Source organism: Sinohyriopsis cumingii, unplaced genomic scaffold, assembly GCF_028554795.1.
Source record: "Sinohyriopsis cumingii isolate HCF-2022 unplaced genomic scaffold, ASM2855479v2 utg003256l, whole genome shotgun sequence".
In the NCBI taxonomy this organism is placed as follows: domain Eukaryota; kingdom Metazoa; phylum Mollusca; class Bivalvia; order Unionida; family Unionidae; genus Sinohyriopsis; species Sinohyriopsis cumingii.
This window is the reverse complement of record NW_028316437.1, coordinates 1-26,648: the sequence shown is the minus strand read 5'-3', so window position 1 is coordinate 26,648 and position 26,648 is coordinate 1. Positions and strand designations below refer to the sequence as shown.

The 26,648-nt window shown below is 39.9% G+C and overlaps 18 non-coding genes across 18 annotated transcripts; all 18 read left to right on the top strand.

Annotated features, from left to right (window-relative positions):
* Positions 1 to 356: 356 nt before the first annotated feature.
* LOC149769818 (U2 spliceosomal RNA) lies at positions 357 to 549 on the top strand. Its single transcript, XR_016419060.1, has one exon. It is a non-coding gene; the product is annotated as a U2 spliceosomal RNA (small nuclear RNA).
* Positions 550 to 1,867: 1,318 nt separating this feature from the next.
* On the top strand, positions 1,868 to 2,060 carry LOC149769817 (U2 spliceosomal RNA). Its single transcript, XR_016419059.1, has one exon. It is a non-coding gene; the product is annotated as a U2 spliceosomal RNA (small nuclear RNA).
* A 1,315-nt stretch (positions 2,061 to 3,375) lies between these two features.
* LOC149769816 (U2 spliceosomal RNA) lies at positions 3,376 to 3,568 on the top strand. Its single transcript, XR_016419058.1, has one exon. It is a non-coding gene; the product is annotated as a U2 spliceosomal RNA (small nuclear RNA).
* Positions 3,569 to 4,879: 1,311 nt separating this feature from the next.
* LOC149769815 (U2 spliceosomal RNA) lies at positions 4,880 to 5,072 on the top strand. Its single transcript, XR_016419057.1, has one exon. It is a non-coding gene; the product is annotated as a U2 spliceosomal RNA (small nuclear RNA).
* Positions 5,073 to 6,389: 1,317 nt separating this feature from the next.
* Positions 6,390 to 6,582, top strand: LOC149769814 (U2 spliceosomal RNA). Its single transcript, XR_016419056.1, has one exon. It is a non-coding gene; the product is annotated as a U2 spliceosomal RNA (small nuclear RNA).
* A 1,309-nt stretch (positions 6,583 to 7,891) lies between these two features.
* On the top strand, positions 7,892 to 8,084 carry LOC149769813 (U2 spliceosomal RNA). Its single transcript, XR_016419055.1, has one exon. It is a non-coding gene; the product is annotated as a U2 spliceosomal RNA (small nuclear RNA).
* Positions 8,085 to 9,399: 1,315 nt separating this feature from the next.
* Positions 9,400 to 9,589, top strand: LOC149769812 (U2 spliceosomal RNA). The gene has a single exon (XR_016419084.1). It is a non-coding gene; the product is annotated as a U2 spliceosomal RNA (small nuclear RNA).
* A 1,316-nt stretch (positions 9,590 to 10,905) lies between these two features.
* On the top strand, positions 10,906 to 11,096 carry LOC149769811 (U2 spliceosomal RNA). Its single transcript, XR_016419082.1, has one exon. It is a non-coding gene; the product is annotated as a U2 spliceosomal RNA (small nuclear RNA).
* A 1,309-nt stretch (positions 11,097 to 12,405) lies between these two features.
* LOC149769810 (U2 spliceosomal RNA) lies at positions 12,406 to 12,598 on the top strand. The gene has a single exon (XR_016419054.1). It is a non-coding gene; the product is annotated as a U2 spliceosomal RNA (small nuclear RNA).
* Positions 12,599 to 13,914: 1,316 nt separating this feature from the next.
* On the top strand, positions 13,915 to 14,108 carry LOC149769809 (U2 spliceosomal RNA). The gene has a single exon (XR_016419073.1). It is a non-coding gene; the product is annotated as a U2 spliceosomal RNA (small nuclear RNA).
* Positions 14,109 to 15,423: 1,315 nt separating this feature from the next.
* Positions 15,424 to 15,616, top strand: LOC149769808 (U2 spliceosomal RNA). The gene has a single exon (XR_016419088.1). It is a non-coding gene; the product is annotated as a U2 spliceosomal RNA (small nuclear RNA).
* Positions 15,617 to 16,936: 1,320 nt separating this feature from the next.
* On the top strand, positions 16,937 to 17,129 carry LOC149769807 (U2 spliceosomal RNA). The gene has a single exon (XR_016419086.1). It is a non-coding gene; the product is annotated as a U2 spliceosomal RNA (small nuclear RNA).
* Positions 17,130 to 18,445: 1,316 nt separating this feature from the next.
* Positions 18,446 to 18,638, top strand: LOC149769806 (U2 spliceosomal RNA). Its single transcript, XR_016419075.1, has one exon. It is a non-coding gene; the product is annotated as a U2 spliceosomal RNA (small nuclear RNA).
* Positions 18,639 to 19,956: 1,318 nt separating this feature from the next.
* Positions 19,957 to 20,149, top strand: LOC149769805 (U2 spliceosomal RNA). The gene has a single exon (XR_016419064.1). It is a non-coding gene; the product is annotated as a U2 spliceosomal RNA (small nuclear RNA).
* A 1,316-nt stretch (positions 20,150 to 21,465) lies between these two features.
* On the top strand, positions 21,466 to 21,657 carry LOC149769804 (U2 spliceosomal RNA). Its single transcript, XR_016419072.1, has one exon. It is a non-coding gene; the product is annotated as a U2 spliceosomal RNA (small nuclear RNA).
* A 1,316-nt stretch (positions 21,658 to 22,973) lies between these two features.
* On the top strand, positions 22,974 to 23,166 carry LOC149769803 (U2 spliceosomal RNA). The gene has a single exon (XR_016419053.1). It is a non-coding gene; the product is annotated as a U2 spliceosomal RNA (small nuclear RNA).
* A 1,314-nt stretch (positions 23,167 to 24,480) lies between these two features.
* On the top strand, positions 24,481 to 24,671 carry LOC149769802 (U2 spliceosomal RNA). Its single transcript, XR_016419074.1, has one exon. It is a non-coding gene; the product is annotated as a U2 spliceosomal RNA (small nuclear RNA).
* Positions 24,672 to 25,986: 1,315 nt separating this feature from the next.
* Positions 25,987 to 26,179, top strand: LOC149769801 (U2 spliceosomal RNA). The gene has a single exon (XR_016419079.1). It is a non-coding gene; the product is annotated as a U2 spliceosomal RNA (small nuclear RNA).
* Positions 26,180 to 26,648: the final 469 nt, after the last annotated feature.

The following is a 26,648-nucleotide window of genomic DNA, read 5'->3' as shown; positions in this document are numbered from 1 at the left end:
GCTTGGGTCCATCGATCGTGAACTGTGATGACGTCATGACGCTAAACTACGTCTCAATGATTAAGCTGAACAGTTGGAAGAGGGCCAATTTCCGAAGCCGACGTTGCACTACAGTACTCACGTTTTACATTAGAGTAACATCAAAATGTCCTAGAAATGACATCCTCCGTAGGAGTACCATACCATGATGAGGGGAGCACTATTGGAACGATGATAGCAGTGTCGTTGTTGAGAATATGGCCAGGACGATAGGAACTGGTGGGCCTAAATAATTATATCGGTTGGATGATCAGAAGATAATTTAGGACTTGTTCAAAAAATGTTATATATAAAACTTTGAAAATGATCGATACTTTATCGCTTCTCGGCCTTTTGGCTAAGATCAAAGTGTAGTATCTGTTCTTATCAGCTTAATATCTGATACGTCCCCCATTGGGGGACTTCGATATTAAACTGATTTTTGGAACTGGGTGAGATGTCAGGGGCTTGCTCCGCTCTCGCCACGGGTTGGCCCGGTATTGCAGTACCTCCGGGATTGGCCCACTCCCCATGGGGAGTAATGAAAACAACTAACAATAATAAATCCATCTACACCTAAGTTGCTATTTAAGATTCCAAACTTTCAGGCATTTACTTTTTGTAATTTGTAGGGGTTTATTATTATCATTATTAATCGTAATTTTAATAATAACAATAATAATAATAATATTATTATTATTATTATTATTATTATCATTATTATTATTATTATTGTGAAGGGACTCAGGACCAATTGACACCAGCTGAAGGCTAGATGATATCTTAATGTCTTGTAACCTAAACTCGTATGTGGAGGCCAATTTCTCATGGTCTGATCTTTCTCCATTTCAGATGCCACTAATTTAGAACGGAGGACTGACAATTCACTTGTGACTATGCTACACTCGACGATTTCTAGTTCAACAAATGAACACCGTAAGTACACGGACGACACTGTCCCTTCCTAACTCCGGCAATTTCTTCCAATGCATCGCTAGCTAGCTCATTCAGCTGTGTTCCTTGCAATATTCACTTAAAAGGGGCGATGTTTTCATGTCATTTCCAATGGAATACAAGCGCTTTGATTCAGGTGGATTTTTCATCGACAGTGGCCTTGATAGGAGTCAGAGAGGATGCTTACGACTGGCTACCATGGCCCGCGCATGAGCAGAGGGGTGAAAATTGGACTTGTTTTTTTTTTTTTTTTTTTTTTTTTTTTTTTTGGCCATTGGATTTAAATGTTTGAGGGCATTAGTTAATCAGTCGTTGGTCAAGTTAGGTGAGGTCTGCTATACAACAACAATCAGGTCGTGTTTAATCCGGACAAAATGTGCGAACCTGCAAACGCCGATTTGTTGAGTAAGGAAAATCGGGACTCCCAATTGCCTTGTATTGCGGCCTTTCTCTGATGTATTTTCTAATGTGCGTAGAAGGTCTACCTTACTTGATAGCACTGTCAAGTTACGTCTTTCTTCTTCTCTCTAACAACACCCGCTTGGGTCCATCGATCGTGAACTGTGATGACGTCATGACGCTAAACTACGTCTCAATGATTAAGCTGAACAGTTGGAAGAGGGCCAATTTCCGAAGCCGACGTTGCACTACAGTACTCACGTTTTACATTAGAGTAACATCAAAATGTCCTAGAAATGACATCCTCCGTAGGAGTACCATACCATGATGAGGGGAGCACTATTGGAACGATGATAGCAGTGTCGTTGTTGAGAATATGGCCAGGACGATAGGAACTGGTGGGCCTAAATAATTATATCGGTTGGATGATCAGAAGATAATTTAGGACTTGTTCAAAAAATGTTATATATAAAACTTTGAAAATGATCGATACTTTATCGCTTCTCGGCCTTTTGGCTAAGATCAAAGTGTAGTATCTGTTCTTATCAGCTTAATATCTGATACGTCCCCCATTGGGGGACTTCGATATTAAACTGATTTTTGGAACTGGGTGAGATGTCAGGGGCTTGCTCCGCTCTCGCCACGGGTTGGCCCGGTATTGCAGTACCTCCGGGATTGGCCCACTCCCCATGGGGAGTAATGAAAACAACTAACAATAATAAATCCATCTACACCTAAGTTGCTATTTAAGATTCCAAACTTTCAGGCATTTACTTTTTGTAATTTGTAGGGGTTTATTATTATCATTATTAATCGTAATTTTAATAATAACAATAATAATAATAATATTATTATTATTATTATTATTATCATTATTATTATTATTATTGTGAAGGGACTCAGGACCAATTGACACCAGCTGAAGGCTAGATGATATCTTAATGTCTTGTAACCTAAACTCGTATGTGGAGGCCAATTTCTCATGGTCTGATCTTTCTCCATTTCAGATGCCACTAATTTAGAACGGAGGACTGACAATTCACTTGTGACTATGCTACACTCGACGATTTCTAGTTCAACAAATGAACACCGTAAGTACACGGACGACACTGTCCCTTCCTAACTCCGGCAATTTCTTCCAATGCATCGCTAGCTAGCTCATTCAGCTGTGTTCCTTGCAATATTCACTTAAAAGGGGCGATGTTTTCATGTCATTTCCAATGGAATACAAGCGCTTTGATTCAGGTGGATTTTTCATCGACAGTGGCCTTGATAGGAGTCAGAGAGGATGCTTACGACTGGCTACCATGGCCCGCGCATGAGCAGAGGGGTGAAAATTGGACTTGTTTTTTTTTTTTTTTTTTTTTTTTTTTTTTTTGGCCATTGGATTTAAATGTTTGAGGGCATTAGTTAATCAGTCGTTGGTCAAGTTAGGTGAGGTCTGCTATACAACAACAATCAGGTCGTGTTTAATCCGGACAAAATGTGCGAACCTGCAAACGCCGATTTGTTGAGTAAGGAAAATCGGGACTCCCAATTGCCTTGTATTGCGGCCTTTCTCTGATGTATTTTCTAATGTGCGTAGAAGGTCTACCTTACTTGATAGCACTGTCAAGTTACGTCTTTCTTCTTCTCTCTAACAACACCCGCTTGGGTCCATCGATCGTGAACTGTGATGACGTCATGACGCTAAACTACGTCTCAATGATTAAGCTGAACAGTTGGAAGAGGGCCAATTTCCGAAGCCGACGTTGCACTACAGTACTCACGTTTTACGTTAGAGTAACATCAAAATGTCCTAGAAATGACATCCTCCGTAGGAGTACCATACCATGATGAGGGGAGCACTATTGGAACGATGATAGCAGTGTCATTGTTGAGAATATGGCCAGGACGATAGGAACTGGTGGGCCTAAATAATTATATCGGTTGGATGATCAGAAGATAATTTAGGACTTGTTCAAAAAATGTTATATATAAAACTTTGAAAATGATCGATACTTTATCGCTTCTCGGCCTTTTGGCTAAGATCAAAGTGTAGTATCTGTTCTTATCAGCTTAATATCTGATACGTCCCCCATTGGGGGACTTCGATATTAAACTGATTTTTGGAACTGGGTGAGATGTCAGGGGCTTGCTCCGCTCTCGCCACGGGTTGGCCCGGTATTGCAGTACCTCCGGGATTGGCCCACTCCCCATGGGGAGTAATGAAAACAACTAACAATAATAAATCCATCTACACCTAAGTTGCTATTTAAGATTCCAAACTTTCAGGCATTTACTTTTTGTAATTTGTAGGGGTTTATTATTATCATTATTAATCGTAATTTTAATAATAACAATAATAATAATAATATTATTATTATTATTATTATTATTATCATTATTATTATTATTATTGTGAAGGGACTCAGGACCAATTGACACCAGCTGAAGGCTAGATGATATCTTAATGTCTTGTAACCTAAACTCGTATGTGGAGGCCAATTTCTCATGGTCTGATCTTTCTCCATTTCAGATGCCACTAATTTAGAACGGAGGACTGACAATTCACTTGTGACTATGCTACACTCGACGATTTCTAGTTCAACAAATGAACACCGTAAGTACACGGACGACACTGTCCCTTCCTAACTCCGGCAATTTCTTCCAATGCATCGCTAGCTAGCTCATTCAGCTGTGTTCCTTGCAATATTCACTTAAAAGGGGCGATGTTTTCATGTCATTTCCAATGGAATACAAGCGCTTTGATTCAGGTGGATTTTTCATCGACAGTGGCCTTGATAGGAGTCAGAGAGGATGCTTACGACTGGCTACCATGGCCCGCGCATGAGCAGAGGGGTGAAAATTGGACTTGTTTTTTTTTTTTTTTTTTTTTTTTTGGCCATTGGATTTAAATGTTTGAGGGCATTAGTTAATCAGTCGTTGGTCAAGTTAGGTGAGGTCTGCTATACAACAACAATCAGGTCGTGTTTAATCCGGACAAAATGTGCGAACCTGCAAACGCCGATTTGTTGAGTAAGGAAAATCGGGACTCCCAATTGCCTTGTATTGCGGCCTTTCTCTGATGTATTTTCTAATGTGCGTAGAAGGTCTACCTTACTTGATAGCACTGTCAAGTTACGTCTTTCTTCTTCTCTCTAACAACACCCGCTTGGGTCCATCGATCGTGAACTGTGATGACGTCATGACGCTAAACTACGTCTCAATGATTAAGCTGAACAGTTGGAAGAGGGCCAATTTCCGAAGCCGACGTTGCACTACAGTACTCACGTTTTACGTTAGAGTAACATCAAAATGTCCTAGAAATGACATCCTCCGTAGGAGTACCATACCATGATGAGGGGAGCACTATTGGAACGATGATAGCAGTGTCATTGTTGAGAATATGGCCAGGACGATAGGAACTGGTGGGCCTAAATAATTATATCGGTTGGATGATCAGAAGATAATTTAGGACTTGTTCAAAAAATGTTATATATAAAACTTTGAAAATGATCGATACTTTATCGCTTCTCGGCCTTTTGGCTAAGATCAAAGTGTAGTATCTGTTCTTATCAGCTTAATATCTGATACGTCCCCCATTGGGGGACTTCGATATTAAACTGATTTTTGGAACTGGGTGAGATGTCAGGGGCTTGCTCCGCTCTCGCCACGGGTTGGCCCGGTATTGCAGTACCTCCGGGATTGGCCCACTCCCCATGGGGAGTAATGAAAACAACTAACAATAATAAATCCATCTACACCTAAGTTGCTATTTAAGATTCCAAACTTTCAGGCATTTACTTTTTGTAATTTGTAGGGGTTTATTATTATCATTATTAATCGTAATTTTAATAATAACAATAATAATAATAATATTATTATTATTATTATTATTATTATCATTATTATTATTATTATTGTGAAGGGACTCAGGACCAATTGACACCAGCTGAAGGCTAGATGATATCTTAATGTCTTGTAACCTAAACTCGTATGTGGAGGCCAATTTCTCATGGTCTGATCTTTCTCCATTTCAGATGCCACTAATTTAGAACGGAGGACTGACAATTCACTTGTGACTATGCTACACTCGACGATTTCTAGTTCAACAAATGAACACCGTAAGTACACGGACGACACTGTCCCTTCCTAACTCCGGCAATTTCTTCCAATGCATCGCTAGCTAGCTCATTCAGCTGTGTTCCTTGCAATATTCACTTAAAAGGGGCGATGTTTTCATGTCATTTCCAATGGAATACAAGCGCTTTGATTCAGGTGGATTTTTCATCGACAGTGGCCTTGATAGGAGTCAGAGAGGATGCTTACGACTGGCTACCATGGCCCGCGCATGAGCAGAGGGGTGAAAATTGGACTTGTTTTTTTTTTTTTTTTTTTTTTTTTTTTTTTGGCCATTGGATTTAAATGTTTGAGGGCATTAGTTAATCAGTCGTTGGTCAAGTTAGGTGAGGTCTGCTATACAACAACAATCAGGTCGTGTTTAATCCGGACAAAATGTGCGAACCTGCAAACGCCGATTTGTTGAGTAAGGAAAATCGGGACTCCCAATTGCCTTGTATTGCGGCCTTTCTCTGATGTATTTTCTAATGTGCGTAGAAGGTCTACCTTACTTGATAGCACTGTCAAGTTACGTCTTTCTTCTTCTCTCTAACAACACCCGCTTGGGTCCATCGATCGTGAACTGTGATGACGTCATGACGCTAAACTACGTCTCAATGATTAAGCTGAACAGTTGGAAGAGGGCCAATTTCCGAAGCCGACGTTGCACTACAGTACTCACGTTTTACATTAGAGTAACATCAAAATGTCCTAGAAATGACATCCTCCGTAGGAGTACCATACCATGATGAGGGGAGCACTATTGGAACGATGATAGCAGTGTCGTTGTTGAGAATATGGCCAGGACGATAGGAACTGGTGGGCCTAAATAATTATATCGGTTGGATGATCAGAAGATAATTTAGGACTTGTTCAAAAAATGTTATATATAAAACTTTGAAAATGATCGATACTTTATCGCTTCTCGGCCTTTTGGCTAAGATCAAAGTGTAGTATCTGTTCTTATCAGCTTAATATCTGATACGTCCCCCATTGGGGGACTTCGATATTAAACTGATTTTTGGAACTGGGTGAGATGTCAGGGGCTTGCTCCGCTCTCGCCACGGGTTGGCCCGGTATTGCAGTACCTCCGGGATTGGCCCACTCCCCATGGGGAGTAATGAAAACAACTAACAATAATAAATCCATCTACACCTAAGTTGCTATTTAAGATTCCAAACTTTCAGGCATTTACTTTTTGTAATTTGTAGGGGTTTATTATTATCATTATTAATCGTAATTTTAATAATAACAATAATAATAATAATATTATTATTATTATTATTATTATCATTATTATTATTATTATTGTGAAGGGACTCAGGACCAATTGACACCAGCTGAAGGCTAGATGATATCTTAATGTCTTGTAACCTAAACTCGTATGTGGAGGCCAATTTCTCATGGTCTGATCTTTCTCCATTTCAGATGCCACTAATTTAGAACGGAGGACTGACAATTCACTTGTGACTATGCTACACTCGACGATTTCTAGTTCAACAAATGAACACCGTAAGTACACGGACGACACTGTCCCTTCCTAACTCCGGCAATTTCTTCCAATGCATCGCTAGCTAGCTCATTCAGCTGTGTTCCTTGCAATATTCACTTAAAAGGGGCGATGTTTTCATGTCATTTCCAATGGAATACAAGCGCTTTGATTCAGGTGGATTTTTCATCGACAGTGGCCTTGATAGGAGTCAGAGAGGATGCTTACGACTGGCTACCATGGCCCGCGCATGAGCAGAGGGGTGAAAATTGGACTTGTTTTTTTTTTTTTTTTTTTTTTTTTTGGCCATTGGATTTAAATGTTTGAGGGCATTAGTTAATCAGTCGTTGGTCAAGTTAGGTGAGGTCTGCTATACAACAACAATCAGGTCGTGTTTAATCCGGACAAAATGTGCGAACCTGCAAACGCCGATTTGTTGAGTAAGGAAAATCGGGACTCCCAATTGCCTTGTATTGCGGCCTTTCTCTGATGTATTTTCTAATGTGCGTAGAAGGTCTACCTTACTTGATAGCACTGTCAAGTTACGTCTTTCTTCTTCTCTCTAACAACACCCGCTTGGGTCCATCGATCGTGAACTGTGATGACGTCATGACGCTAAACTACGTCTCAATGATTAAGCTGAACAGTTGGAAGAGGGCCAATTTCCGAAGCCGACGTTGCACTACAGTACTCACGTTTTACATTAGAGTAACATCAAAATGTCCTAGAAATGACATCCTCCGTAGGAGTACCATACCATGATGAGGGGAGCACTATTGGAACGATGATAGCAGTGTCGTTGTTGAGAATATGGCCAGGACGATAGGAACTGGTGGGCCTAAATAATTATATCGGTTGGATGATCAGAAGATAATTTAGGACTTGTTCAAAAAATGTTATATATAAAACTTTGAAAATGATCGATACTTTATCGCTTCTCGGCCTTTTGGCTAAGATCAAAGTGTAGTATCTGTTCTTATCAGCTTAATATCTGATACGTCCCCCATTGGGGGACTTCGATATTAAACTGATTTTTGGAACTGGGTGAGATGTCAGGGGCTTGCTCCGCTCTCGCCACGGGTTGGCCCGGTATTGCAGTACCTCCGGGATTGGCCCACTCCCCATGGGGAGTAATGAAAACAACTAACAATAATAAATCCATCTACACCTAAGTTGCTATTTAAGATTCCAAACTTTCAGGCATTTACTTTTTAGTAATTTGTATGGGGTTTATTATTATCATTATAATCGTAATTTTAATAATAACAATAATAATAATAATAATAATATTATTTATTATTATTATATCATTATTATTATTATTATTGTGAAGGGACTCTGGACCAATTTGACACCAGCTGAAGGCTAGATGATATCTTAATGGTCTTGTAACCTAAACTCGTATGTGGAGGCCAATTTCTCATGGTCTGATCTTTCTCCATTTCAGATGCCACTAATTTAGAACGGAGGACTGACAATTAACTTGTGACTATGCTACACTCGACGATTTCTAGTTCAACAAATGAACACCGTAAGTACACGACGTACACTGTCCCTTCCTAACTCCGGCAATTTCTTCCAATGCATCGCTAGCTAGCTCATTCAGCTGTGTTCCTTGCAATATTCACTTAAAAGGGCGATGTTTTCATGTCATTTCCAATGGAATACAAGCGCTTGATTCAGGTGGATTTTTCATCGACAGTGGCCTTGATAGGAGTCAGAGAGGATGCTTACGACTGGCTACCATGGCCCGCCATGAGCAGATGGGTGAAAATTGGACTTGTTTTTTTTTTTTTTTTTTTTTTTTTTTTTTTTGGCCATTGGATTTAAATGTTTGAGGGCATTAGTTAATCAGTCGTTGGTCAAGTTAGGTGAGGTCTGCTATACAACAACAATCAGGTCGTGTTTAATCCGGACAAAATGTGCGAACCTGCAAACGCCGATTTGTTGAGTAAGGAAAATCGGGACTCCCAATTGCCTTGTATTGCGGCCTTTCTCTGATGTATTTTCTAATGTGCGTAGAAGGTCTACCTTACTTGATAGCACTGTCAAGTTACGTCTTTCTTCTTCTCTCTAACAACACCCGCTTGGGTCCATCGATCGTGAACTGTGATGACGTCATGACGCTAAACTACGTCTCAATGATTAAGCTGAACAGTTGGAAGAGGGCCAATTTCCGAAGCCGACGTTGCACTACAGTACTCACGTTTTACATTAGAGTACATCAAAATGTCCTAGAAATGACATCCTCCGTAGGAGTACCATACCATGATGAGGGAGCACTATTGGAACGATGATAGCAGTGTCGTTGTTGAGAATATGGCCAGGACGATAGGAACTGTGGGCCTAAATAATTATATCGGTTGGATGATCAGAAGATAATTTAGGACTTGTTTCAAAAATGTTATATATAAAACTTTGAAAATGATCGATACTTTATCGCTTCTCGGCCTTTGGCTAAGATCAAAGTGTAGTATCTGTTCTTATCAGCTTAATATCTGATACGTCCCCCATTGGGGGACTTCGATATTAACTGATTTTTGGAACTGGGTGAGATGTCAGGGGCTTGCTCCGCTCTCGCCACGGGTTGGCCCGGTATTGCAGTACCTCGGGATTGGCCCACTCCCCATGGGGAGTAATGAAAACAACTAACAATAATAAATCCATCTACACCTAAGTTGCTATTTAAGATTCCAAACTTTCAGGCATTTTACTTTTTGTAATTTGTAGGGGTTTATTATTATCATTATTAATCGTAATTTTAATAATAACAATAATAATAATAATATTATTATTATTATTATTATTATTATCATTATTATTATTATTATTGTGAAGGGACTCAGGACCAATTGACACCAGCTGAAGGCTAGATGATATCTTAATGTCTTGTAACCTAAACTCGTATGTGGAGGCCAATTTCTCATGGTCTGATCTTTCTCCATTTCAGATGCCACTAATTTAGAACGGAGGACTGACAATTCACTTGTGACTATGCTACACTCGACGATTTCTAGTTCAACAAATGAACACCGTAAGTACACGGACGACACTGTCCCTTCCTAACTCCGGCAATTTCTTCCAATGCATCGCTAGCTAGCTCATTCAGCTGTGTTCCTTGCAATATTCACTTAAAAGGGCGATGTTTCATGTCATTTCCAATGGAATACAAGCGCTTTGATTCAGGTGGATTTTCAATCGACAGTGGCCTTGATAGGAGTCAGAGAGGATGCTTACGACTGGCTACCATGGCCCGCGCATGAGCAGAGGGGTGAAAATTGGACTTGTTTTTTTTTTTTTTTTTTTTTTTTTTTTTTTTGGCCATTGGATTTAAATGTTTGAGGGCATTAGTTAATCAGTCGTTGGTCAAGTTAGGTGAGTCTGCTATACAACATCAATCAGGTCGTGTTTAATCCGGACAAAATGGCGAACCTGCAAACGCCGATTTGTTGAGTAAGGAAAATCGGGACTCCCAATTGCCTTGTATTGCGGCCCCTTTCTCTGATGTATTTTCTAATGTGCGTAGAAGGTCTACCTTACTTGATAGCACTGTCAAGTTACGTCTTTCTTCTTCTCTCTAACAACACCCGCTTGGGTCCATCGATCGTGAACTGTGATGACGTCATGACGCTAAACTACGTCTCAATGATTAAGCTGAACAGTTGGAAGAGGGCCAATTTCCGAAGCCGACGTTGCACTACAGTACTCACGTTTTACATTAGAGTAACATCAAAATGTCCTAGAAATGACATCCTCCGTAGGAGTACCATACCATGATGAGGGGAGCACTATTGGAACGATGATAGCAGTGTCGTTGTTGAGAATATGGCCAGGACGATAGGAACTGGTGGGCCTAAATAATTATATCGGTTGGATGATCAGAAGATAATTTAGGACTTGTTCAAAAATGTTATATATAAAACTTTGAAAATGATCGATACTTTATCGCTTCTCGGCCTTTTGGCTAAGATCAAAGTGTAGTATCTGTTCTTATCAGCTTAATATCTGATACGTCCCCCATTGGGGGACTTCGATATTAAACTGATTTTTGGAACTGGGTGAGATGTCAGGGCTTGCTCCGCTCTCGCCACGGGTTGGCCGGTATTGCAGTACCTCCGGGATTGGCCCACTCCCCATGGGGAGTAATGAAAACAACTAAACAATAATAAATCCATCTACACCTAAGTTGCTATTTAAGATTCCAAACTTTCAGGGCATTTACTTTTTGTAATTTGTAGGGGTTATTATTATCATTATTAATCGTAATTTTAATAATAACAATAATAATAATAATATTATTATTATTATTATTATTATCATTATTATTATTATTATTGTGAAGGGACTCAGGACCCAATTGACACCAGCTGAAGGCTAGATGATATCTTAATGTCTTGTAACCTAAACTCGTATGTGGAGGCCAATTTCTCAATGGTCTGATCTTTCTCCATTTCAGTGCCACTAATTTAGAACGGAGGACTGACAATTCACTTGTGACTATGCTACACTCGACGATTTCTAGTTCAACAAATGAACACCGTAAGTACACGGACGGACACTGTCCCTTCCTAACTCCGGCAATTTCTTCCAATGCATCGCTAGCTAGCTCATTCAGCTGTGTTCCTTGCAATATTCACTTAAAAGGGGCGATGTTTTCATGTCATTTCCAATGGAATACAAGCGCTTTGATTCAGGTGGATTTTTCATCGACAGTGGCCTTGATAGAGTCAGAGAGGATGCTTACGACTGGCTACCATGGCCCGCGCATGAGCAGAGGGGTGAAAATTGGACTTGTTTTTTTTTTTTTTTTTTTTTTTTTTTTTTTGGCCATTGGATTAAATGTTTGAGGGCATTAGTTAATCAGTCGTTGGTCAAGTTAGGTGAGGTCTGCTATACAACAACAATCAGGTCGTGTTTAATCCGGACAAAATGTCCGAACCTGCAAACGCCGATTTGTTGAGTAAGGAAAATCGGGACTCCCAATTGCCTTGTATTGCGGCCTTTCTCTGATGTATTTTCTAATGTGCGTAGAAGGTCTACCTTACTTGATAGCACTGTCAAGTTACGTCTTTCTCTTCTCTCTAACAACACCCGCTTGGTCCATCGATCGTGAACTGTGATGACGTCATGACGCTAAACTACGTCTCAATGATTAAGCTGAACAGTTGGAAGAGGGCCAATTTCCGAAGCGACGTTGCACTACAGTACTCACGTTTACGTTAGAGTAACATCAAAATGTCCTAGAAATGACATCCTCCGTAGGAGTACCATACCATGATGAGGGGAGCACTATTGGAACGATGATAGCAGTGTCATTGTTGAGAATATGGCCAGACGATAGGAACTGGTGGCCTAAATAATTATATCGGTTGGATGATCAGAAGATAATTTAGGACTTGTTCAAAAAATGTTATATATAAAACTTTGAAAATGATCGATACTTTATCGCTTCTCGGCCTTTTGGCTAAGATCAAAGTGTAGTATCTGTTCTTATCAGCTTAATATCTGATACGTCCCCCATTGGGGGACTTCGATATTAAACTGATTTTTGGAACTGGGTGAGATGTCAGGGGCTTGCTCCGCTCTCGCCACGGGTTGGCCCGGTATTGCAGTACCTCCGGGATTGGCCCACTCCCCATGGGGAGTAATGAAAACAACTAACAATAATAAATCCATCTACCACCTAAGTTGCTATTTAAGATTCCAAACTTTCAGGCATTTACTTTTTGTAATTGTAGGGGTTTATTATTATCATTATTAATCGTAATTTTAATAATAACAATAATAATAATATATTATTATTATTATTATTATTATTTCATTATTATTATTATTATTGGGAAGGGACTCAGGACCAATTGACACCAGCTGAAGGCTAGATGATATCTTAATGTCTTGTAACCTAAACTCGTATGTGGAGGCCAATTTCTCATGGTCTGATCTTTCTCCATTTCAGATGCCACTAATTTAGAACGGAGGACTGACAATTCACTTGTGACTATGCTACACTCGACGATTTCTAGTTCAACAAATGAACACCGTAAGTACACGGACGACACTGTCCCTTCCTAACTCCGGCAATTTCTTCCAATGCATCGCTAGCTAGCTCATTCAGCTGTGTTCCTTGCAATATTCACTTAAAAGGGGCGATGTTTTCATGTCATTTCCAATGGAATACAAGCGCTTTGATTCAGGTGGATTTTTCATCGACAGTGGCCTTGATAGGAGTCAGAGAGGATGCTTACGACTGGCTACCATGGCCCGCGCATGAGCAGAGGGGTGAAAATTGGACTTGTTTTTTTTTTTTTTTTTTTTTTTTTTTTTTTGGCCATTGGATTTAAATGTTTGAGGGCATTAGTTAATCAGTCGTTGGTCAAGTTAGGTGAGGTCTGCTATACAACAACAATCAGGTCGTGTTTAATCCGGACAAAATGTGCGAACCTGCAAACGCCGATTTGTTGAGTAAGGAAAATCGGGACTCCCAATTGCCTTGTATTGCGGCCTTTCTCTGATGTATTTTCTAATGTGCGTAGAAGGTCTACCTTACTTGATAGCACTGTCAAGTTACGTCTTTCTTCTTCTCTCTAACAACACCCGCTTGGGTCCATCGATCGTGAAACTGTGATGACGTCATGACGCTAAACTACGTCTCAATGATTAAGCTGAACAGTTGGAAGAGGGCCAATTTCCGAAGCCGACGTTGCACTACAGTACTCACGTTTTACATTAGAGTAACATCAAAATGTCCTAGAAATGACATCCTCCGTAGGAGTACCATACCATGATGAGGGGAGCACTATTGGAACGATGATAGCAGTGTCGTTGTTGAGAATATGGCCAGGACGATAGGAACTGGTGGGCCTAAATAATTATATCGGTTGGATGATCAGAAGATAATTTAGGACTTGTTCAAAAAATGTTATATATAAAACTTTGAAAATGATCGATACTTTATCGCTTCTCGGCCTTTTGGCTAAGATCAAAGTGTAGTATCTGTTCTTATCAGCTTAATATCTGATACGTCCCCCATTGGGGGACTTCGATATTAAACTGATTTTTGGAACTGGGTGAGATGTCAGGGGCTTGCTCCGCTCTCGCCACGGGTTGGCCCCGGTATTGCAGTACCTCCGGGATTGGCCCACTCCCCATGGGAGTAATGAAAACAACTAACAATAATAAATCCATCTACACCTAAGTTGCTATTTAAGATTCCAAACTTTCAGGCATTTACTTTTTGTAATTTGTAGGGGTTTATTATTATCATTATTAATCGTAATTTTAATAATAACAATAATAATAATAATATTATTATTATTATTATTATTATTATCATTATTATTATTATTATTGTGAAGGGACTCAGGACCAATTGACACCAGCTGAAGGCTAGATGATATCTTAATGTCTTGTAACCTAAACTCGTATGTGGAGGCCAATTTCTCATGGTCTGATCTTTCTCCATTTCAGATGCCACTAATTTAGAACGGAGGACTGACAATTCACTTGTGACTATGCTACACTCGACGATTTCTAGTTCAACAAATGAACACCGTAAGTACACGGACGACACTGTCCCTTCCTAACTCCGGCAATTTCTTCCAATGCATCGCTAGCTAGCTCATTCAGCTGTGTTCCTTGCAATATTCACTTAAAAGGGGCGATGTTTTCATGTCATTTCCAATGGAATACAAGCGCTTTGATTCAGGTGGATTTTTCATCGACAGTGGCCTTGATAGGAGTCAGAGAGGATGCTTACGACTGGCTACCATGGCCCGCGCATGAGCAGAGGGGTGAAAATTGACTTGTTTTTTTTTTTTTTTTTTTTTTTTTTTTTTGGCCATTGGATTTAAATGTTTGAGGGCATTAGTTAATCAGTCGTTGGTCAAGTTAGGTGAGGTCTGCTATACAACAACAATCAGGTCGTGGTTTAATCCGGACAAAATGTGCGAACCTGCAAACGCCGATTTGTTGAGTAAGGAAAATCGGGACTCCCAATTGCCTTGTATTGCGGCCTTTCTCTGATGTATTTTCTAATGTTGCGTAGAAGGTCTACCTTACTTGATAGCACTGTCAAGTTACGTCTTTCTTCTTCTCTCTAACAACACCCGCTTGGGTCCATCGATCGTGAACTGTGATGACGTCATGACGCTAAACTACGTCTCAATGATTAAGCTGAACAGTTGGAAGAGGGCCAATTTCGAAGCCGACGTTGCACTACAGTACTCACGTTTTACATTAGAGTAACATCAAAATGTCCTAGAAATGACATCCTCCGTAGGAGTACCATACCATGATGAGGGGAGCACTATTGGAACGATGATAGCAGTGTCGTTGTTGAGAATATGGCCAGGACGATAGGAACTGGTGGGCCTAAATAATTATATCGGTTGGATGATCAGAAGATAATTTAGGACTTGTTCAAAAAATGTTATATATAAAACTTTGAAAATGATCGATACTTTATCGCTTCTCGGCCTTTTGGCTAAGATCAAAGTGTAGTATCTGTTCTTATCAGCTTAATATCTGATACGTCCCCCATTGGGGGACTTCGATATTAAACTGATTTTTGGAACTGGGTGAGATGTCAGGGGCTTGCTCCGCTCTCGCCACGGGTTGGCCCGGTATTGCAGTACCTCCGGGATTGGCCCACTCCCCATGGGGAGTAATGAAAACAACTAACAATAATAAATCCATCTACACCTAAGTTGCTATTTAAGATTCCAAACTTTCAGGCATTTACTTTTTGTAATTTGTAGGGGTTTATTATTATCATTATTAATCGTAATTTTTAATAATAACAATAATAATAATAATATTATTATTATTATTATTATTATTATCATTATTATTATTATTATTGTGAAGGGACTCAGGACCAATTGACACCAGCTGAAGGCTAGATGATATCTTAATGTCTTGTAACCTAAACTCGTATGTGGAGGCCAATTTCTCATGGTCTGATCTTTCTCCATTTCAGATGCCACTAATTTAGAACGGAGGACTGACAATTCACTTGTGACTATGCTACACTCGACGATTTCTAGTTCAACAAATGAACACCGTAAGTACACGGACGACACTGTCCCTTCCTAACTCCGGCAATTTCTTCCAATGCATCGCTAGCTAGCTCATTCAGCTGTGTTCCTTGCAATATTCACTTAAAAGGGGCGATGTTTTCATGTCATTTCCAATGGAATACAAGCGCTTTGATTCAGGTGGATTTTTCATCGACAGTGGCCTTGATAGGAGTCAGAGAGGATGCTTACGACTGGCTACCATGGCCCCGCGCATGAGCAGAGGGGTGAAAATTGGACTTGTTTTTTTTTTTTTTTTTTTTTTTTTTTTTTTTGGCCATTGGATTTAAATGTTTGAGGGCATTAGTTAATCAGTCGTTGGTCAAGTTAGGTGAGGTCTGCTATACAACAACAATCAGGTCGTGTTTAATCCGGACAAATGTGCGAACCTGCAAACGCCGATTTGTTGAGTAAGGGAAAATCGGGACTCCCAATTGCCTTGTATTGCGGCCTTTCTCTGATGTATTTTCTAATGTGCGTAGAAGGTCTACCTTACTTGATAGCACTGTCAAGTTACGTCTTTCTTCTTCTCTCTAACAACACCCGCTTGGGTCCATCGATCGTGAACTGTGATGACGTCATGACGCTAAACTACGTCTCAATGATTAAGCTGAACAGTTGGAAGAGGGCCAATTTCCGAAGCCGACGTTGCACTACAGTACTCACGTTTTACATTAGAGTAACATCAAAATGTCCTAGAAATGACATCCTCCGTAGGAGTACCATACCATGATGAGGGGAGCACTATTGGAACGATGATAGCAGTGTCGTTGTTGAGAATATGGCCAGGACGATAGGAACTGGTGGGCCTAAATAATTATATCGGTTGGATGATCAGAAGATAATTTAGGACTTGTTCAAAAAATGTTATATATAAAACTTTGAAAATGATCGATACTTTATCGCTTCTCGGCCTTTTGGCTAAGATCAAAGTGTAGTATCTGTTCTTATCAGCTTAATATCTGATACGTCCCCCATTGGGGGACTTCGATATTAAACTGATTTTTGGAACTGGGTGAGATGTCAGGGGCTTGCTCCGCTCTCGCCACGGGTTGGCCCGGTATTGCAGTACCTCCGGGATTGGCCCACTCCCCATGGGGAGTAATGAAAACAACTAACAATAATAAATCCATCTACACCTAAGTTGCTATTTAAGATTCCAAACTTTCAGGCATTTACTTTTTGTAATTTGTAGGGGTTTATTATTATCATTATTAATCGTAATTTTAATAATAACAATAATAATAATAATATTATTATTATTATTATTATTATCATTATTATTATTATTATTGTGAAGGGACTCAGGACCAATTGACACCAGCTGAAGGCTAGATGATATCTTAATGTCTTGTAACCTAAACTCGTATGTGGAGGCCAATTTCTCATGGTCTGATCTTTCTCCATTTCAGATGCCACTAATTTAGAACGGAGGACTGACAATTCACTTGTGACTATGCTACACTCGACGATTTCTAGTTCAACAAATGAACACCGTAAGTACACGGACGACACTGTCCCTTCCTAACTCCGGCAATTTTCTTCCAATGCATCGCTAGCTAGCTCATTCAGCTGTGTTCCTTGCAATATTCACTTAAAAGGGGCGATGTTTTCATGTCATTTCCAATGGAATACAAGCGCTTTGATTCAGGTGGATTTTTCATCGACAGTGGCCTTGATAGGAGTCAGAGAGGATGCTTACGACTGGCTACCATGGCCCGCGCATGAGCAGAGGGGTGAAAATTGGACTTGTTTTTTTTTTTTTTTTTTTTTTTTTTTTTTTTGGCCATTGGATTTAAATGTTTGAGGGCATTAGTTAATCAGTCGTTGGTCAAGTTAGGTGAGGTCTGCTATACAACAACAATCAGGTCGTGTTTAATCCGGACAAAATGTGCGAACCTGCAAACGCCGATTTGTTGAGTAAGGAAAATCGGGACTCCCAATTGCCTTGTATTGCGGCCTTTCTCTGATGTATTTTCTAATGTGCGTAGAAGGTCTACCTTACTTGATAGCACTGTCAAGTTACGTCTTTCTTCTTCTCTCTAACAACACCCGCTTGGGTCCATCGATCGTGAACTGTGATGACGTCATGACGCTAAACTACGTCTCAATGATTAAGCTGAACAGTTGGAAGAGGGCCAATTTCCGAAGCCGACGTTGCACTACAGTACTCACGTTTTACGTTAGAGTAACATCAAAATGTCCTAGAAATGACATCCTCCGTAGGAGTACCATACCATGATGAGGGGAGCACTATTGGAACGATGATAGCAGTGTCATTGTTGAGAATATGGCCAGGACGATAGGAACTGGTGGGCCTAAATAATTATATCGGTTGGATGATCAGAAGATAATTTAGGACTTGTTCAAAAAATGTTATATATAAAACTTTGAAAATGATCGATACTTTATCGCTTCTCGGCCTTTTGGCTAAGATCAAAGTGTAGTATCTGTTCTTATCAGCTTAATATCTGATACGTCCCCCATTGGGGGACTTCGATATTAAACTGATTTTTGGAACTGGGTGAGATGTCAGGGGCTTGCTCCGCTCTCGCCACGGGTTGGCCCGGTATTGCAGTACCTCCGGGATTGGCCCACTCCCCATGGGGAGTAATGAAAACAACTAACAATAATAAATCCATCTACACCTAAGTTGCTATTTAAGATTCCAAACTTTCAGGCATTTACTTTTTGTAATTTGTAGGGGTTTATTATTATCATTATTAATCGTAATTTTAATAATAACAATAATAATAATAATATTATTATTATTATTATTATTATTATCATTATTATTATTATTATTGTGAAGGGACTCAGGACCAATTGACACCAGCTGAAGGCTAGATGATATCTTAATGTCTTGTAACCTAAACTCGTATGTGGAGGCCAATTTCTCATGGTCTGATCTTTCTCCATTTCAGATGCCACTAATTTAGAACGGAGGACTGACAATTCACTTGTGACTATGCTACACTCGACGATTTCTAGTTCAACAAATGAACACCGTAAGTACACGGACGACACTGTCCCTTCCTAACTCCGGCAATTTCTTCCAATGCATCGCTAGCTAGCTCATTCAGCTGTGTTCCTTGCAATATTCACTTAAAAGGGGCGATGTTTTCATGTCATTTCCAATGGAATACAAGCGCTTTGATTCAGGTGGATTTTTCATCGACAGTGGCCTTGATAGGAGTCAGAGAGGATGCTTACGACTGGCTACCATGGCCCGCGCATGAGCAGAGGGGTGAAAATTGGACTTGTTTTTTTTTTTTTTTTTTTTTTTTTTTTTTTTTGGCCATTGGATTTAAATGTTTGAGGGCATTAGTTAATCAGTCGTTGGTCAAGTTAGGTGAGGTCTGCTATACAACAACAATCAGGTCGTGTTTAATCCGGACAAAATGTGCGAACCTGCAAACGCCGATTTGTTGAGTAAGGAAAATCGGGACTCCAATTGCCTTGTATTGCGGCCTTTCTCTGATGTATTTTCTAATGTGCGTAGAAGGTCTACCTTACTTGATAGCACTGTCAAGTTACGTCTTTCTTCTTCTCTCTAACAACACCCGCTTGGGTCCATCGATCGTGAACTGTGATGACGTCATGACGCTAAACTACGTCTCAATGATTAAGCTGAACAGTTGGAAGAGGGCCAATTTCCGAAGCCGACGTTGCACTACAGTACTCACGTTTTACATTAGAGTAACATCAAAATGTCCTAGAAATGACATCCTCCGTAGGAGTACCATACCATGATGAGGGGAGCACTATTGGAACGATGATAGCAGTGTCGTTGTTGAGAATATGGCCAGGACGATAGGAACTGGTGGGCCTAAATAATTATATCGGTTGGATGATCAGAAGATAATTTAGGACTTGTTCAAAAAATGTTATATATAAAACTTTGAAAATGATCGATACTTTATCGCTTCTCGGCCTTTTGGCTAAGATCAAAGTGTAGTATCTGTTCTTATCAGCTTAATATCTGATACGTCCCCCATTGGGGGACTTCGATATTAAACTGATTTTTGGAACTGGGTGAGATGTCAGGGGCTTGCTCCGCTCTCGCCACGGGTTGGCCCGGTATTGCAGTACCTCCGGGATTGGCCCACTCCCCATGGGGAGTAATGAAAACAACTAACAATAATAAATCCATCTACACCTAAGTTGCTATTTAAGATTCCAAACTTTCAGGCATTTACTTTTTGTAATTTGTAGGGGTTTATTATTATCATTATTAATCGTAATTTTAATAATAACAATAATAATAATAATATTATTATTATTATTATTATTATTATCATTATTATTATTATTATTGTGAAGGGACTCAGGACCAATTGACACCAGCTGAAGGCTAGATGATATCTTAATGTCTTGTAACCTAAACTCGTATGTGGAGGCCAATTTCTCATGGTCTGATCTTTCTCCATTTCAGATGCCACTAATTTAGAACGGAGGACTGACAATTCACTTGTGACTATGCTACACTCGACGATTTCTAGTTCAACAAATGAACACCGTAAGTACACGGACGACACTGTCCCTTCCTAACTCCGGCAATTTCTTCCAATGCATCGCTAGCTAGCTCATTCAGCTGTGTTCCTTGCAATATTCACTTAAAAGGGGCGATGTTTTCATGTCATTTCCAATGGAATACAAGCGCTTTGATTCAGGTGGATTTTTCATCGACAGTGGCCTTGATAGGAGTCAGAGAGGATGCTTACGACTGGCTACCATGGCCCGCGCATGAGCAGATGGGTGAAAATTGGACTTGTTTTTTTTTTTTTTTTTTTTTTTTTTTTTTGGCCATTGGATTTAAATGTTTGAGGGCATTAGTTAATCAGTCGTTGGTCAAGTTAGGTGAGGTCTGCTATACAACAACAATCAGGTCGTGTTTAATCCGGACAAAATGTGCGAACCTGCAAACGCCGATTTGTTGAGTAAGGAAAATCGGGACTCCCAATTGCCTTGTATTGCGGCCTTTCTCTGATGTATTTTCTAATGTGCGTAGAAGGTCTACCTTACTTGATAGCACTGTCAAGTTACGTCTTTCTTCTTCTCTCTAACAACACCCGCTTGGGTCCATCGATCGTGAACTGTGATGACGTCATGACGCTAAACTACGTCTCAATGATTAAGCTGAACAGTTGGAAGAGGGCCAATTTCCGAAGCCGACGTTGCACTACAGTACTCACGTTTTACGTTAGAGTAACATCAAAATGTCCTAGAAATGACATCCTCCGTAGGAGTACCATACCATGATGAGGGGAGCACTATTGGAACGATGATAGCAGTGTCATTGTTGAGAATATGGCCAGGACGATAGGAACTGGTGGGCCTAAATAATTATATCGGTTGGATGATCAGAAGATAATTTAGGACTTGTTCAAAAAATGTTATATATAAAACTTTGAAAATGATCGATACTTTATCGCTTCTCGGCCTTTTGGCTAAGATCAAAGTGTAGTATCTGTTCTTATCAGCTTAATATCTGATACGTCCCCCATTGGGGGACTTCGATATTAAACTGATTTTTGGAACTGGGTGAGATGTCAGGGGCTTGCTCCGCTCTCGCCACGGGTTGGCCCGGTATTGCAGTACCTCCGGGATTGCCCACTCCCCATGGGGAGTAATGAAAAACAACTAACAATAATAAATCCATCTACACCTAAGTTGCTATTTAAGATTCCAAACTTTCAGGCATTTACTTTTTGTAATTTGTAGGGGTTTATTATTATCATTATTAATCGTAATTTTAATAATAACAATAATAATAATAATATTATTATTATTATTATTATTATTATCATTATTATTATTATTATTGTGAAGGGACTCAGGACCATTGACACCAGCTGAAGGCTAGATGATATCTTAATGTCTTGTAACCTAAACTCGTATGTGGAGGCCAATTTCTCATGGTCTGATCTTTCTCCATTTCAGATGCCACTAATTTAGAACGGAGGACTGACAATTCACTTGTGACTATGCTACACTCGACGATTTCTAGTTCAACAAATGAACACCGTAAGTACACGGACGACACTGTCCCTTCCTAACTCCGGCAATTTCTTCCAATGCATCGCTAGCTAGCTCATTCAGCTGTGTTCCTTGCAATATTCACTTAAAAGGGGCGATGTTTTCATGTCATTTCCAATGGAATACAAGCGCTTTGATTCAGGTGGATTTTTCATCGACAGTGGCCTTGATAGGAGTCAGAGAGGATGCTTACGACTGGCTACCATGGCCCGGCATGAGCAGAGGGGTGAAAATTGGACTTGTTTTTTTTTTTTTTTTTTTTTTTTTTTTTTTGGCCATTGGATTTAAATGTTTGAGGGCATTAGTTAATCAGTCGTTGGTCAAGTTAGGTGAGGTCTGCTATACAACAACAATCAGGTCGTGTTTAATCCGGACAAAATGTGCGAACCTGCAAACGCCGATTTGTTGAGTAAGGAAAATCGGGACTCCCAATTGCCTTGTATTGCGGCCTTTCTCTGATGTATTTTCTAATGTGCGTAGAAGGTCTACCTTACTTGATAGCACTGTCAAGTTACGTCTTTCTTCTTCTCTCTAACAACACCCGCTTGGGTCCATCGATCGTGAACTGTGATGACGTCATGACGCTAAACTACGTCTCAATGATTAAGCTGAACAGTTGGAAGAGGGCCAATTTCCGAAGCCGACGTTGCACTACAGTACTCACGTTTTACATTAGAGTAACATCAAAATGTCCTAGAAATGACATCCTCCGTAGGAGTACCATACCATGATGAGGGGAGCACTATTGGAACGATGATAGCAATGTCGTTGTTGAGAATATGGCCAGGACGATAGGAACTGGTGGGCCTAAATAATTATATCGGTTGGATGATCAGAAGATAATTTAGGACTTGTTCAAAAAATGTTATATATAAAACTTTGAAAATGATCGATACTTTATCGCTTCTCGGCCTTTTGGCTAAGATCAAAGTGTAGTATCTGTTCTTATCAGCTTAATATCTGATACGTCCCCCATTGGGGGACTTCGATATTAAACTGATTTTTGGAACTGGGTGAGATGTCAGGGGCTTGCTCCGCTCTCGCCACGGGTTGGCCCGGTATTGCAGTACCTCCGGGATTGGCCCACTCCCCATGGGGAGTAATGAAAACAACTAACAATAATAAATCCATCTACACCTAAGTTGCTATTTAAGATTCCAAACTTTCAGGCATTTACTTTTTGTAATTTGTAGGGGTTTATTATTATCATTATTAATCGTAATTTTAATAATAACAATAATAATAATAATATTATTATTATTATTATTATTATTATCATTATTATTATTATTATTGTGAAGGGACTCAGGACAATTGACACCAGCTGAAGGCTAGATGATATCTTAATGTCTTGTAACCTAAACTCGTATGTGGAGGCCAATTTCTCATGGTCTGATCTTTCTCCATTCAGATGCCACTAATTTAGAACGGAGGACTGACAATTCACTTGTGACTATGCTACACTCGACGATTTCTAGTTCAACAAATGAACACCGTAAGTACACGGACGACACTGTCCCTTCCTAACTCCGGCAATTTCTTCCAATGCATCGCTAGCTAGCTCATTCAGCTGTGTTCCTTGCAATATTCACTTAAAAGGGGCGATGTTTTCATGTCATTTCCAATGGAATACAAGCGCTTTGATTCAGGTGGATTTTTCATCGACAGTGGCCTTGATAGGAGTCCAGAGAGGATGCTTACGACTGGCTACCATGGCCCGCGCATGAGCAGATGGGTGAAAATTGGACTTGTTTTTTTTTTTTTTTTTTTTTTTTTTTTTTTGGCCATTGGATTTAAATGTTTGAGGGCATTAGTTAATCAGTCGTTGGTCAAGTGAGGTGAGGTCTGCTATACAACAACAATCAGGTCGTGTTTAATCGGACAAAATGTGCGAACCTGCAAACGCCGATTTGTTGAGTAAGGAAAATCGGGACTCCCAATTGCCTTGTATTGCGGCCTTTCTCTGATGTATTTTCTAATGTGCGTAGAAGGTCTACCTTACTTGATAGCACTGTCAAGTTACGTCTTTCTTCTTCTCTCTAACAACACCCGCTTGGGTCCATCGATCGTGAACTGTGATGACGTCATGACGCTAAACTACGTCTCAATGATTAAGCTGAACAGTTGGAAGAGGGCCAATTTCCGAAGCCGACGTTGCACTACAGTACTCACGTTTTACATTAGAGTAACATCAAAATGTCCTAGAAATGACATCCTCCGTAGGAGTACCATACCTGATGAGGGGAGCACTATTGGAACGATGATAGCAGTGTCGTTGTTGAGAATATGGCCAGGACGATAGGAACTGGTGGGCCTAAATAATTATATCGGTTGGATGATCAGAAGATAATTTAGGACTTGTTCAAAAAATGTTATATATAAAACTTTGAAAATGATCGATACTTTATCGCTTCTCGGCCTTTTGGCTAAGATCAAAGTGTAGTATCTGTTCTTATCAGCTTAATATCTGATACGTCCCCATTGGGGACTTCGATATTAAACTGATTTTTGGAACTGGGTGAGATGTCAGGGGCTTGCTCCGCTCTCGCCACGGGTTGGCCCGGTATTGCAGTACCTCCGGGATTGGCCCACTCCCCATGGGGAGTAATGAAAACAACTAACAATAATAAATCCATCTACACCTAAGTTGCTATTTAAGATTCCAAACTTTCAGGCATTTACTTTTTGTAATTTGTAGGGGTTTATTATTATCATTATTAATCGTAATTTTAATAATAACAATAATAATAATAATATTATTATTATTATTATTATTATTATCATTATTATTATTATTATTGTGAAGGGACTCAGGACCAATTGACACCAGCTGAAGGCTAGATGATATCTTAATGTCTTGTAACCTAAACTCGTATGTGGAGGCCAATTTCTCATGTCTGATCTTTCTCCATTTCAGATGCCACTAATTTAGAACGGAGGACTGACAATTCACTTGTGACTATGCTACACTCGACGATTTCTAGTTCAACAAATGAACACCGTAAGTACACGGACGACACTGTCCCTTCCTAACTCCGGCAATTTCTTCCATGCATCGCTAGCTAGCTCATTCAGCTGTGTTCCTTGCAATATTCACTTAAAAGGGCGATGTTTTCATGTCATTTCCATGGAATACAAGCGCTTTGATTCCAGGTGGATTTTTCATCGACAGTGGCCTTGATAGGAGTCAGAGAGGATGCTTACGACTGGCTACCATGGCCCGCGCATGAGCAGAGGGGTGAAAATTGGACTTGTTTTTTTTTTTTTTTTTTTTTTTTTTTTTTTTTTGGCCATTGGATTTAAATGTTTGAGGGCATTAGTTAATCAGTCGTTGGTCAAGTTAGGTGAGGTCTGCTATACAACAACAATCAGGTCGTGTTTAATCCGGACAAAATGTGCGAACCTGCAAACGCCGATTTGTTGAGTAAGGAAAATCGGGACTCCCAATTGCCTTGTATTGCGGCCTTTCTCTGATGTATTTTCTAATGTGCGTAGAAGGTCTACCTTACTTGATAGCACTGTCAAGTTACGTCTTTCTTCTTCTCTCTAACAACACCCGCTTGGGTCCATCGATCGTGAACTGTGATGACGTCATGACGCTAAACTACGTCTCAATGATTAAGCTGAACAGTTGGAAGAGGGCCAATTTCCGAAGCCGACGTTGCACTACAGTACTCACGTTTTACATTAGAGTAACATCAAAATGTCCTAGAAATGACATCCTCCGTAGGAGTACCATACCATGATGAGGGGAGCACTATTGGAACGATGATAGCAGTGTCGTTGTGAGAATATGGCCAGGACGATAGGAACTGGTGGGCCTAAATAATTATATCGGTTGGATGATCAGAAGATAATTTAGGACTTGTTCAAAAATGTTATATATAAAACTTTGAAAATGATCGATACTTTATCGCTTCTCGGCCTTTTGGCTAAGATCAAAGTGTAGTATCTGTTCTTATCAGCTTAATATCTGATACGTCCCCCATTGGGGGACTTCGATATTAAACTGATTTTTGGAACTGGGTGAGATGTCAGGGGCTTGCTCCGCTCTCGCCACGGGTTTGGCCCGGTATTGCAGTACCTCCGGGATTGGCCACTCCCCATGGGGAGTAATGAAAACAACTAACAATAATAAATCCATCTACACCTAAGTTGCTATTTAAGATTCCAAACTTTCAGGCATTTACTTTTTGTAATTTGTAGGGGTTTATTATTATCATTATTAATCGTAATTTTAATAATAACAATAATAATAATAATATTATTATTATTATTATTATTATCATTATTATTATTATTATTGTGAAGGGACTCAGGACCAATTGACACCAGCTGAAGGCTAGATGATATCTTAATGTCTTGTAACCTAAACTCGTATGTGGAGGCCAATTTCTCATGGTCTGATCTTTCTCCATTTCAGATGCCACTAATTTAGAACGGAGGACTGACAATTCACTTGTGACTATGCTACACTCGACGATTTCTAGTTCAACAAATGAACACCGTAAGTACACGGACGACACTGTCCCTTCCTAACTCCCCGGCAATTTCTTCCAATGCATCGCTAGCTA